This window comes from Etheostoma spectabile, unplaced genomic scaffold (assembly GCF_008692095.1).
Source record: "Etheostoma spectabile isolate EspeVRDwgs_2016 unplaced genomic scaffold, UIUC_Espe_1.0 scaffold273, whole genome shotgun sequence".
NCBI classification, from domain to species: Eukaryota; Metazoa; Chordata; class Actinopteri; order Perciformes; family Percidae; genus Etheostoma; species Etheostoma spectabile.
In genome coordinates this window covers 491,781-504,034 of record NW_022605577.1, presented here as the reverse complement: position 1 = coordinate 504,034, position 12,254 = coordinate 491,781, and the positions used below count along the sequence as shown (strand labels likewise).

At 39.6% G+C, this 12,254-nt stretch overlaps 1 protein-coding gene and 1 long non-coding RNA gene across 2 annotated transcripts in view; one reads left to right on the top strand and one right to left on the bottom strand.

Annotated features, from left to right (window-relative positions):
* Window positions 1-11,823, bottom strand: part of LOC116685956 (uncharacterized) — a 15,515-nt gene extending 3,692 nt beyond the window's left edge. The window contains exons 1-2 of the long non-coding RNA XR_004331092.1: window positions 11,812-11,823; window positions 10,943-10,946 (exon numbers count right to left, since the gene is read on the bottom strand). This is a non-coding gene — a long non-coding RNA (uncharacterized LOC116685956). The remainder of the gene's footprint in view (window positions 1-10,942; window positions 10,947-11,811) is intronic.
* pigg (phosphatidylinositol glycan anchor biosynthesis class G (EMM blood group)) overlaps window positions 1-12,254 on the top strand; it is a 99,034-nt gene that overhangs the window by 32,535 nt on the left and 54,245 nt on the right. The window lies entirely within an intron of this gene.

The following is a 12,254-nucleotide window of genomic DNA, read 5'->3' as shown; positions in this document are numbered from 1 at the left end:
ATGAATAGGTCCTGAGCATGTGTGTGTATTTCAAGCCTGTGTGTAGTGATTACTAACAGAGTGTGAATTGTAATTTCCTCACTGGGGATTAATAAACAGTATCTATTATTAAATTATAATCCTGCCTTGTACTGAGGAGTAGGAGAAAGAGTTATCTAGCTGATGGGATATTACCGAGCCACTGAGCATGTGTGACTCCCAACTAAGATAGGAAAGAAGTGAGATGTCTCACTCTGCAACTGAAACAGAGACCTAAACACACAGGGTACTGTGCAGTACAATAAAGATATGTTTTTTGGAAATGGAACCATGTAAACCTATTCTTTGTTAACATCTTTTTATTGAAGAATTTGAATCACCATACAATTTGACTATACATTCTGAATCTTTTTTTTTTTTTAAGGTAAAAAAGAAAAAACAAACAGTAAAACAGGACAAAGCAAACGAAGTAACAGTACAAAACAAAACAGAGAAAAAAGAATATCACCAGGCTGACCACGATCCCTCCCACTATCCCAACCCCCTACCCGCCCTATCTAACCCCACCCGTGTATCACCACCCTCCCTCACTAGACCACTAGACCATCACTCTAAGACCAATACAACTGTCATAGTGTGCTAGGATGCAGATTGTTGTACTAGGTTTGTGGTTTTCAGGTATGATATAAGTGGTTTCCATGTTTTATTAAATAAGTTGAGCCTGTCTTTCAGCGTGTACCTTATTCTTTCTAAATGAAGAGTATTAGTTAAATCGTCCAACCACATCTTGGAGGTAGGCACAGCCGTGCTCTTCCACAAGAGTAGGATTAATCTCTTTGCAATTATAAGACAGTATGAGAGAAAGCACTGCTGTGCCACAGTCAGTGTCCTGAAGGTCTCCGATATTCCAAATGATACAGGGGCTCAGGTTGGATTGAAATTTTATGACCTCAGACATAATGCTACATATATCAATCCGAATGTTGATCCTTGGAGCACAAAGCAAAACATGGGAGAAGTGTTGCTACGGAGAGTGGCATTTATCACACATAGGTGACACCTCTGGGTATATGGTATGTAGTTTTTCCTTCGAGTAATGAAGCCTATGTATGATTTTAAATTGGATAAGACAATGTCTTGCGTTATCTGAACAATGGTGTATTTTTTTCAAGACTTTCCTTCCATAAATCATCTGGAATAGGTTCACCAAGTTCCTCTTCCCATTTATGCTTATAATTTTCAGTTGATGAGGAGCTTATTAATAAGAGATTGTCATAAATGCGGGATATGATTTTACTCTCGTAAGGGAAAAATTTCAGGCAGTCCTCTATTCTAGATTGTGATTCCGTCTCAAAATCACTCAAGTGTTTCCGAACGTAGTCCAATTTGTAGGTAACGAAAGAAGTCATATTCCCCGCTCATACTTCCTCTGTAATTGTGGTGAATGAAGCAAAGACGCCTCCCACGTAAAGTCCCCAACAATGGACACCTTCTCACTCCATGTAGAGAAGGCTCCATCCAAGCTGGAAGGGGCAAATGTGGGTTTCTCTAGCGATGGGTAATAAGAGAGAAACGGTTTAAGATTAAGGATTCCGGATTTGCTTCCAGGTACGGATCATGCATGTATGATGGATTGTTTATTACAGTTTTTTTTTTAATCGCACCGGAGCTAGTAGGACCGCGGCCATAGAATACGGGTGGCAGTCTTCCCGCCCACAGTAGTAGCCAGTCAGACATTGGTATTGATGTGTCCAACTAAAAGGTGACTCTTGATTGCTGAGGCCCAGTAGTATAGCAAAAAGTCTGGGAGTGCCAATCCCCCCTTTGGCTTCGGTCTACAGAGATGTTTTTTGCCATTCTGTGAGCCCTTTGTCCCCCAGAAAAGGAACATTAGAGAATCTAGTTGTTTAAAAAAGGATTTTTTTAGAAACATCGGGATGTTTTGAAAAGAATAACAATTGCGGGAGGAAAACCATCTTTATAGCATAATTTCTTCCAATTAAAGAAATTGGGAGTGTGTCCCAGAATGAAATCCTAGTCCGCAATCGCTCTATTAGAGGGGGAAATTTGCTTGAAACAGAGAGGAGTACTGCTTTGTCACTTCAATCCCCAAATAGGTAAATTTTCGTGGGAACATTAAATGGGAAGGGTCCGGTGTGCTAGGTCATTCATATAGACTGGCATTAAACGCTTTTAGTCCAATTGATCCGATAACCCAAAAAGGTCCCAACAGGTTGATTTTTTCAAGAAGATTGGGATAGTAACTTCAGGCTGTGTTATATATCAAATATCATCTGCTACATTGATTCTATATTTGGTGTCTTTGGTGGAATAACCATAGATCTGGGGTTCTAATCTGATATTTTGGGCTAGAGTTCAATAGCCATGCAAAGATTAAAGGGGATAGCGGGCAACCCTGTCTTGTCCCTCTGTTTAGGCTAAACGGGAGGATTGTCCGTTTGTTAGGATTTGAGCCATGGGATTCCTGTAATAGAGTTTAATAAGTGACAGAATTTACTTCCAAAATTGAACCTATTAGAACTTCAAATAAGTAGCACCCTCAATCTGGTCAATGCTTCTCAGCGTCAAGTGCAAGTATGACAAAATCGTAGGTGGACCTCTCTTTGATATATATAACATTGAAAAGACTCTAAGATTGAAAGTATGCACTCCTATTGGTATAAAACCTGTCTGGTCCACATGAACTGCTTTCCAATAGAGGATTCAGTCTGTTGCCAGTATCTTAGCAAACAACTTCCCATCGGCATTAAGGAGGGAGATAGACGGTAGCGCCCCTACTTCCTGTGGGTCCTTCCCTTTTTGTGAATTAATGTGATCACAGCCTCAGTTAAGGTGGGGGTAGATTCTGTATCTGGGCGTGTTCATATACTTTCAACAGATAAGGAATAGATTTCACTGATTTTTTGTATATTAATCCCCTGGAGTCCATCAGACCGGGTGTCTTATTACTCTTTAGGGAGGCAATGCACCTCGAACCCTGCAATTGTGAGGAGAGAATTCAAAGAACACAGTCACCCTCACTCAGTCTGGGAGCTCACATCTGTCTAAAATCATTAATAGTTACAGAGTCTGAAGTGGTCTTTGAAGTATATCAGATCATATAAATTCAAGAAATCTGTCATTGATATCTTTAGGCTTTGTAAGTATTGCATTATTGCGGGCTTTTATCTTGTGTATCGTTCTGTCGTTTTCTATTTTCCTGAGTTGTCTAGCTAGCAGCTTGTGTGGTTTGTCACCAAATTCAAAATATTTTTGCCTAGTATGGAGAAATGCTTTACTTAGTTTAGCAGAGATAATTTTATTGTATTCATACTTAAGTGTTGCTATTTTCCTGTGCAACATAATCGAGGGGGAGTGTGCATTTTCTATGTCAATTAATTTAATTTGGTCTTCTAGTTCTTTCAGTTTAGTCTTATTTACTTTTCGCTTAGAGGCCTCGAACGATATGATACAGCCTCTTATGTAAGCCTTGAATGCTTCCCAGAGGATGGAGGGAGAGGTATCAGAGTTGTCGTTTATTTCGAAATATAAAGAAATCTGGTCTTTTAAATAGTCGCAGAACTTATTTCAGTGAGTAAGTCGAGTTCAGTTTCCAATGGGTGTGTGCTTATCTACTAATCTAAACCAATGAGAAGTGAGTGATGGGCTGTGGTCTGAAATCACAATGCTGTGTATTTCGCATTCAATGTGGACGGTTGCAAGTCTGGCGTCCACCAGGAAGTAGTCTATCCTACTGTAGGATTTTGTACAGGTGAATAAAATGAATAGTCCCTACCTGAAGTCATTGACCTCCATATACCAGAACATTTGTGTTATTAATGAACATTTAAAAATTCACTAGAGGCGTTTCTTCGAGTCTCTTCGTAGAGGACCTATCAAGATATGTGTCGAGGCAGTGTTAAGTGTCGCCCCTATTATACAATGTGTGTTTGTGAGATCTCTGGTATCAGTGAAAAAAACCTTCTGAAAGAAAATGGGATTGTCTATGTTGGGAGCATATATATTTACTAAAGTAAGGGAAATGTTATGGATTTCACCAGTCACTATAATATAGCGGCCCTCTTTGTCAGTGATTGTTTTCTTTTGTAAAAAGGGCACACCTTTTCTCAGTATAATGGCTGCACCTCTTGCTTTGGATGAAAAGTTTGAGTGGTAAACTTCCCCTATCCAATTTGCTTTTAACCTGCCGTGCGAGCTACTTTTCAAGTGAGTTTCCTGTAAAAACATAATGTCCGAGGTCAGAGACTTTAGATGTGCCAGAACTTTACCCCTTTTGACTGGATTGTTTACTCCGCGTACATTCCAGCTGGAGAATGTAAGACCCTTTGTCCCTCCGCTGTCATTATTTAACCTATCATACATCAGGCTCTATGATCGGTACAGATCCATGGCAGTGCGGTTGTCAACGTTAGTTTTGAGTGAGTGGTCTCTCTATCCCTCCCCACCTCTACCCCAGTCTGCCCCACACCATTATCAAGGTCAGCCCAAACCCCAAAGTAAAAAATAAAACAAAGCTGCTCTTGCCAGTTCAAGTGAATGTGGCGCGAGCCTTCTTAAGAAGTAAGTACAACTGAACAGTACTTAAGTTACTCCCCACACCTTCTGTGGTCCTGATGCTACCTCCTATCTGTGATCCCATAGCTTGGTAACGTACACAAAATGTTTAGGTAGTTTAGTGAAGAGAAAAAATGATTAGTTGAAGTGCCGTAATAATGTAATATCCATGGGCACAAACATACATACGTACACACATTACTATAGCAAGAGGGAAAACTGCAGTCAATTTTCCCAAAAAGGGATTCACACCTGCTATATACAAGAGAAATTTTAAATATGTACGATTATAAACTTAACTGATTTTAACTCCAACCCAGACTGACCTCATATACATCCACACAAAATAGGTGTCATTACATGAATAGTTTTCAATAACAGTGAGCCATTCCACACTTTAGAACAAGGTGAACAATTGCGTGGGCCCTAATATATTGAACAGAAAAAAGAAAATGTATAAAAAACCGTAACAGTACCATCCATAGTCTATAGAGGAGGACTAAGAATTGTCCAGTTATTCATCGAATGATAATGGTGGTTTAATAACACATGGTATGCATTAGCTTGCGTGTGTATGAGCATTTAACTCACGCGGATAGGTGACTGCTAGTGGTGTCTAGCGCTAGCCACAAAGGCTAACTAGTAAGCACCAGTACATAGCCCCACACTGGATATCAAAAGTCAACGCATCACGGGTGAATGCACATTTAGCGTCCTCCTGTCTTATTTCAGTCGAGCCTGGTGTCAAAGAGCTCAGCATATTTCTCCTGCTTTTTCGGCATCTATGAATATATCTGTGTGTCATGTGGGGTTATTAGGAGTCTGGCAGGATAGGAGGCCGACCTGCCCCGGTCTGCCGCGAAGCAGCTCCCTGGTGCGATTGAATAACGCCTCTCTTTCTAGCCACGGCAGGGGGAATCCGGAAAGATTGGATCCTTTTACCACCGTGGTAGGCTGTTTTGCCGCTGGCGCCTTAGTAGTAGGATGTCCTCCAATGGTTGAAAGTAGTGTAGTCTCAAACGAAGGGTCTGGGTGCTCATGAGGTTCGGGTCGCCTTCGGAGGGTCCGTTGCGCTCTATCAATGAGAGGCTTCTCACCCAGGGATAGTATCTCTTCAGCGCAGGCCGGCAATAAAGTCTCTTGGCTTGGGCCCCTCGTCCCCTCGGTACTCCGATGATCGCGATATTGTGTCCCCTCAGCGCCGCCTCAGGTCTTTTCCCCTATTCCCATTAGTTTTCCACTTCAGAGCTCAGGCGAGTGCTGACGTTGAAGCGCAGTGACATCGTCCGACTGGTGTGAAGCAGACTTCTCTAACTCTCCTATAGTGTTACATGTGATTCGCGGTTTTTTCCAGGACCAAAATGGAAGTCTGCAGTTCTTCTTTATTTGTAGCCATTCGCCTCTCAGCACGGTGTACACCGTCTGTAGACGGACATCATTTGGCGCATATGTCATCTTTAATCTGGGTAATTTCATTACGCAGTGCAGAAATAGCGGCCAATACAGCTCGGTTGGGTGGGTCCGCCTCCTCACTCAGGTTGCCGGTCTCCATTACCTCAGTTAAGTCCGAGGGTTGGTCGAGGCCTACTTCTTGTTGGTCGTTCTTTTTGGATTTCCCCTTTTTTGACATAGTTCTCTTGTTTTAGGTTAAAATTCCCACTTGCTTATATCTTCTTATATCACTCCGAGGCACTTTTAGCAGGATATACAGGTGTTTAGTGTATTAATAAAGGAAAAGTTACCGGAGCTATGCAAAACACGTCTCACTCCTCCATTGCTCAACAGCGCCCCCTCATGTAAACCTATTCTGTTACAACATCGAAATACAATGATGAACCAGAAAATAAGCAGAATATGGGCGCTTTAAAGTGGTAAATTTACAAGAAAAAAAACCTTAAACCTCCTGAGTATCTGAATATTCTTCCACATAGTGGGGAAAAAACACCCTAACATACACAATAACAGCCAGACAGAAATAATTATCGGTTGTTGACATCGGTCCAGTTTTGCTCATTGGACCAATGGTCAATTATAAGTCAAAAACTAGCATCGTCCAATAGCAACAAGATTGATATATCGTGTATCCCCAATTTGCAGTCTACTCACAGTTTTGTGCATGTAGTCTTTTCACTGAAGAAACACAGATGGAGCAGACTTGGGTTGACTCAGAATTGGTGTTGCTGTAAGTAAAAGTCCATCTCCTCATTATTCACGCCATGTTGTTGGCTACATCAAAGCAGTGTTTAACCTGAAGCAGTCTGATAAAGACGAGGGCAGAATCAGCTCACAAGTTCAAACGATTGATCATACCGACGCTCATGAACACTAGAATCCCTCATAAAAAGATACATTTTTGGAAATTTCAACTTGTCTTGGATGCAAAGAAAACCCCCCACTCACTGTCTAACTTGCAAAAAATATTAAAAGTTTAATAATAGGCGACATTTCAAGTAGTAGACCATTTTCAGGCACCTGTCTCACGTTCACATGTGCAAAGTGTTTTTCTGTACTAACTTGTCTTAGATAAAAAATAAATCGATTCAAACACATGATTTTAAAGTTTGGCTGATGGTCTCTTATAACAGTAAATAGATTGAAAATATTTAAGTATGATTTTGCAGGAAGTAGGGTAATAGAAGCTGCCATATTTACTGAACACATGATACAAAAGCAGGTTTATAAAGGAAAAAGACTGAGCCTAATATCTGAGTGAGAAACAGGCAATGTCGGGGTGTTGAACCTGTCTGAAAATCCATATGCGGATTTCTTTAAGTCTGAATAAAGGACCTTAAAGCTGCGAAAGAACTGCACAGTATGTGGTCTGTTCTTGAACATTAAGGCTGCCCACTCTTTGTGCAAAATGCACGCACAGCTCCTCGCCGAGTTCTGCTCCCTCCTTTTATCTCGGGGTCACACTGTCCGAGTTCCCCATCTTGCAAACTCTCCCGACGCCTCTTATCTGTCCCCCTCTCTGTCTCTTGCTGTCCCTCATACTCACAAACGTGATACACCAATGGCAGCAACAATCATTGCTTACGCTTGATTGGTCAGAAGTAATTTATCTAAGCGTTTTTAAATGAGAAAGAGGGAAGGAGGCAGAGCGCAGACTCTTTGATAACTTGCTCTTTTGGCAAATTATTGGACATGTGGCATTTTAGTTGAAATTTCATAATCTCCTCAGCTGTTTTTCTAACTATATATATACTATATTCTAACTAATATGTGGTGCCAGGGTTGTTAACAGGCCTGCAGCCACTAATACCTAATGAGAATGTGGCAGAAAATAAGGAAGTTGCACGTTTGTTCATAGCAAGTATAAGAGGACCGATTTAAAATCAACCTGGATCTGTAAGAAGATTAACATGTAGTATTAACTGCATAACTTGAAAGATAAGCTTCAAATGGGGTCAATATTCCTGTAAATGAATGACTGGGACGGGATATGAGAAGATGCAAGAATTTAATTTATACCAAAAAAGGAACCAATAAAGCGAGGCTAGCTCTCACCTTTGACAGTTAATATTCATTCATTCATTCAAACCTTTATTTAACCAGGATAAAAAACTCCTTGAGATTAAAAATCTCTTTTACAAGAGTGTCCTGGCAGTGGCAGCAGCACGTTTCAGACAGAGACACTTACATGTAAATACATAAACACACTTTCACTCATATTCAAACAACAATTGTCATCATAAACCTGGGTCCTAAATCAATTTAAAAACAGTGACATCAGACTGCCCTTCTGCCAGGTCCTTTACAAGCCTTTAAAAGAATAAAATGAGACCAACTCTTCAAATGGAGTTCATTTTGAAGCTGATTCCATGCAGATGGGGCTCAAATTAAACGCCTTTTGCCAAAGTCATGCGGGCTTTAGGGACTGTCACAAAAACCAGATCCTGTGAGCGCAGTGATATGTCCTGCAAACCTCGGACGATGTGGTGTTCAAATAAGGAGGAGAAGTCCTAATACTGCCTTATAAATAAAAAGATGCCAGTGCATCCAACGCCGAATCGAGAGTGAAAACCACCCCCCGAGAATAAAACAAACAGTGATGAGTGAGGAGATTTTAAGTTTGTGATGAATCTCAAGGCTCCATGAAACACAGTGTCCAAAGCATGAATATGAATACTTCCTCTATAAATGTAGTTTTAAAAGTAGGTTAGCTAATTCAGTCAGGTCAGAAATATCCATTAGAAATGACTACTTCCGCTATAAATGTAGTTAAGGTATGGGAGCTTATTCTGTTGGTAATATCTAAACACGTTGTTGTGTCTGTAGGCCTACAGACATTTTAATGTTGTCCCTATTTTCAGTACATGTTGTCTTTTGTGTCTCATGTTAAATTGTAAGACACACATACAGTATGATGTCTAAAAGAAATCACAGAAGTGTTGAACTGCCACAAACTCGATTCTAAAACTAACTACTTCCTTTTACCTTAAACAACTTACCGCTCTGGCAGCACATTTCCAAATTTATTTTTCTCCCTGGTTTCCATAGTGATGGAATGAAATGGAAATTATTTCAGCAGACCTACATTTGGATGTGTTGATTTATTTTTATTTTTTTTTGATAAATCTGTCGACTTGGGTAATCGTGAAGCTGCTGTGCAGTGGGATGTAGTAGTTGACACTGCTGGGATATTCACCTGGGATGGTATTTTAAGTAGCATACCTATTGGACACCTGTTGGGGTGAAATTGTACTGGGTGTGAAAGAAGTTTAAAAAAAGAAAAGAAAACCTACCTTCTACCTGGAAAGAAATTACTGATTTCATTAGTCAAACATGTTTTATCAGGGACACAAAAATCTGCATCAGAATACTTTATTGACCCCCTCAGTGGAATTATTTAGTTGCAGTTGCTCACTGTCAAATTCAAGGTAAAGTAAGAGTAAGAAAAGTCAATTAAAGAAACAAAAGTAACATAATAAGTAAGAAATTAATAAAAATGTTAAGTAGAAGTAAGAGAGATTCGGTTACAAGTAAGATTTGGTTATAAAGATGACTTCAAATGGAGAGTACAAATTCTATTGTAATGCAGCGTCAACATAAGTATAAGTAGCAGCAGTGGATAAAAAAAAATGGAACAGCTAGGTGATAAAATATTGCACCATTTAATTACTGTGCATAATTGTCCAAGAATATTGAGATGTGACGTGTAAATACTTCAATCAAAAAAAAAAGGAAAAATGACACTCAGCAATAGGATATTTTAGGAGTTCTTTTCATTATCGTGCAATCTCTGTTAAGTTTATGCAATCACTGATCTTTGCATTCAAAGATACTTTAAGTGCCCTTGAGTGTTTAAAAAAAGCGCTATATAAATTCAATGCATTAGTGTTATTATTAGTTTGTATTTTTTGTAATGGAGTTGTAGGAGGTACTTATCCATAGTCAGTGTATTTTCCACAGTAGATTGTGGTCGGCCAACCCCCCCCCTAGTACGGTGGATCAGACAGGAGTGCCGACACGGAAGCTAAGTAATGTCCTGATGTGGACGGGGGCAGCAGCTAAACATATTTTAGCCACCTTAAAAAAATCTCCATCAGTTTATTTTTCCCCTCTTTACCTTGGCATCAGACAACCCTTTCTGACGGGGAACTGAAGCCGTTATGTCGGTCTAAGCCACCAGACTCCATTGACAAAAACTGCAATTTGTACCCATTTGGGAGTTGCCGGTCTACACAAACAATCTAACCTATCCAGGCAACGGTAGACCAGCAGCTCTGGTGTTCTGCTATGTTAAATGACTGTTTTTGGCTTAGGTAAAGAGGTGAAATATTCCAAATATAGCACACACCTAAGCTAATATTGATTATTTTAGGTGTGTCTTCTTTTAGTTGGCTAAAATACGTGTTGCTGCTGCCTCTGCCTCTATTTCAAAATTTCAACTCTGGTTATACAAGGTTAGAACGACCTTGTTCTGCCTCCACAACTCTGCCACATTCTGTCCGCCATCTTTCTTTTTTTTATGTCGCTCATTTGACGGTTTCAATCCCTTCCAGGAAATCCAGATTGCAATGACTCTAATCCAAAGTAAAGGAAATTAAAGTTAGCTCACTCTCCCAAATGGAGTTTTTATTTTCTGACTCCTTGGTTCCTCCTCCACAATCCAATAAATATGACCATATCAATATTTTTTTGTATTTACCCTATGGATGTTCTTATTCTATCGGCTATTAATGGGCGTATTGTAGGAATCACTAGAAGATTCCCTACAGCACACGTGTCAAACTCAAGGCCCGCATGCCAAATCCGTCTCCTTGCAAATTTTTATCCGGTCCCCACATGAATTTAGATTCACAACACATTTTGGCCCATCTAGTTTTTGGCACTTTTTACAAAGTTTTTGGGCTTTTTTTCTGCATTGTTGCCAATTTTTTTCGACGTTTCTTCCTGACGTTTTGGGCATTTTCTTCAACATTTTTGTCGACTACATGAGACCTGCAATAATACAGTCAAAGATATTTGACATTTTCAATGACATAAAAGCAGTTACCTCGACGTGTCTGGCCCTGGATATGATCCTCAATTTGCACAGTGGCCCTAAGGGCGGAGTTTGACACCCCCCCCCTGCCCTACAGTACCTCCTGTACGGTATTATTTAGCCCCATTTCTTTTGCCAGGTAACTTCTCACCGGTAAACGATTATAAAAAGTGTGATTGATTTTCGTAGGTATACGAATTGGCATGTTTTTGAAATGAAAATGATTTTAAGTCTTGTTAAAATATTTGTTTTGATGATGTACTATAAATGCCCCTGGTATTTTTTAAAGTGGCCATCCTTGAGACCTGGGGGCAGCATAGCAAACTGTTTAATTATAGAAGTCCAGTAATAAGTGGCCTTTTTCCATTATTCTTATTATTTCATGCTGCACACAACCTAACTAACTTACTAACCCTAACCCTAGCGAAAGTGAAAGTAGTAGTAGTAGTAGTAGTAGTAGTAGTAGTAGTAGTAGTAGTAGTAGTAGGTTACCTCCGGTAAGTTGGAGGTGTTCAGCTCCTAATCTAATAACTCACCGTGGCTTCTCCTGTTGTTCCACCACTCCCTGCAATATTTTACTTTTATTTTCATTCGGAGTCAAAAATTGCCAAAATTGACCATTTTCTTGTTTTGTAGACACATTTTTGATTCACATTGCATTCCCTGTGACTACTTCATAATAAAAGTCAACTTATGTTTTGCCAATGAAATGCTTTTAATGTAACTCTGCATTAGCAGTAACTTAATACAGAATTTTCCAGGAATGTCACCACAGAAACCCAGTTCGTAACACTGCGGTGCAAATATCAATATATCAATATTATCAATAATATCAATATTGCAACAGCAATACTTTCACCAGTGGACCATAGGCTAAATCACCATTGTGCCACCTCCTTCAGTGATAGATAGGGACTTGAGAGAAATTTATTTAAAATTCTTTGGGATTGCCACTTTAAAGAATCAATGTTCTTTTTTGTAACTATTGTATCATTTGACTAAAAAATTGCTAATTGAAGTATTGAGAAATAGTCGCACCTAAATATTTTTAATTTATATTCTGTAGGGCTGGGAATCACCAGACGCCTCCCGATACGATAACATCACGATACTGATGCCACAATACAATATTATTGCGATTTATACATATTGCAATATTCTGCGATATATTGCAGTTTACAACCTTTTTTCCAACTTCAAATTTTTCCCAATT